This window comes from Echinococcus granulosus (assembly GCF_000524195.1).
Source record: "Echinococcus granulosus chromosome Unknown EG_S00125, whole genome shotgun sequence".
Classification (NCBI taxonomy): Eukaryota; Metazoa; Platyhelminthes; class Cestoda; order Cyclophyllidea; family Taeniidae; genus Echinococcus; species Echinococcus granulosus.
In genome coordinates, this window is record NW_020170505.1 from 218,320 (window position 1) to 220,098 (window position 1,779).

Here is a 1,779-nt window from a genome sequence, read left to right on the forward strand (position 1 = left end):
AAGTGCTTAAACCATTTCTCATTTAAGTCACTCTTACAAATTTGGAATTCCGAGGATCTCATTTTGGCAGATTTGTGGGTTTTGAATACCAAGACATGGAGGGGTTAAACTAAGAACCAAGTATATGTATTTTATTTTTAACACAGATCCACAGCTTTGCGCTACTCATGCATAGTTTCTAAATTGCTGAGTCGGTTAACTGCAATTGCAGAATCAGACCGGTTTTTTTTCCCAAAGTGGACCAAAAACACCTTTTAAATGCCAAAAGGATTTCATGTCTTAGATGTACGTATCTAATAACCTTTATGCATTTCTGGTCGTGCAATTCAACGCGCAATGTTCAGAAGCTGTTTTTCCATGTTTGTTCTACTGAATTAGCTCTTTTAAAATAAAAATATACAGAATTCGTAACAAAACTACACTTGATTATTGCGGTTTCTTGCACCACGATGCGTTATCACTTTCTGCCACTTGATAGCAATCAGCTTCATTCCATTTTGAAAGGAGTTTTAACGCAAAGGACAAATAACTACTCACCGAGTTTTATTTTCTTAAAAAATTTTGTCCATAGCTACACATTAGGGACACAGACTATCTGATTTGGTAACAGTTAAGTCTCACTTGTCTCAGTATTTACCTTATAACCCGTAAATCGGTGCAACTTCTCCTGTTATTCCATACGACAGAATATCAAAGGTGGTGCGTGAGAAGCATGTCAAGAAGAAAATCAAAAGTAAAATTGAGGAGCTCTGCGAACAATGAGGGGGAAAGGTGGCTTGAGCAAGCAAAAGCAAATTGCCGTTTATTTCTTGAGTCCATCTCCATCCGAGGTTGCAGCCGAATCGTAAGAGCTGAGAACCAAATAATTCGCTATATGTGGGCCACGTATCTGTGTTTCACCACCCTCTTCCTCCACATTTCCATTATGAGGTTGGTGTATGAGTATATGGAGTATGCCGTGAATATTCAAACCTACAACGATGTGGATGCATTAATGGCCTTCCCCACCGTTACCTTTTGCAATCATCAGCCCTTCTCAGCACGTGCCTACGAGCTGTGGGGCAACAAATCTCTCATCTCCCCCACCCGCTTTAACCAACTCATTCGTCAGCGAGCAGCCGAGCTGCTAGCTCAATCGGTGGAGATTCCGAAGATTGGCAATGAGAGTGTACGTCTCCTTAATCGTGATCTTCTGCTGGAGTCTCTAAGACAGGCAATTGTCTACGATACCCTTCCTCTCTACTACCAAAGCCTTCCATGGCCGTCGCATCTGCAGCTTGGACATAGCTCGAAGGATCTGATTGCTCTCTGTCTATTACGGTACAGCAGCAAGTTGGCTGTCACAGGACCTGGCTGCGAGGACTCAGCACTGCGAGTTAGACGACAATCAAATCCAAAATTCTTTAACTGCTTCAGTGTGGAAATCGTGAAGGAGTATTCTCAGCACATTAAAGAATTGGGTCTGGTGTTATGGTTGGGTCCTGACGAAAACTACGGTAAGAAGGATCGCCAGGCTTTCCTATTTGATCTATTCGACCAGGCCTACGGACTGCGTGTGTCAATCCACGAACCTGCTCAGATGGCTAATTTGGATAGGCATAGTTTTCATGTCGCACCGTGTCGAATGAATGAGCTATCCTTCCAAACCGTGCAGAGCATTTACTACAATAGACCATCCAAGCCATGTCTTCATGAGCCGAAAGAGACTTTTACAGATCTGGAGGAGAACTTCTTCCACGAATTTGAATTGTGTCTAAACAGCCACCCACAGCAGCAGAT

General features: G+C 42.8%; 1 protein-coding gene across 1 annotated transcript in view; it reads right to left on the bottom strand.

Annotated features, from left to right (window-relative positions):
* EGR_08956 (hypothetical protein) overlaps positions 1-1,779 on the bottom strand; it is a gene marked incomplete at both ends in the record, with an annotated part of 5,658 nt that overhangs the window by 460 nt on the left and 3,419 nt on the right. The gene's annotated exons all lie outside the window — the stretch shown is intronic.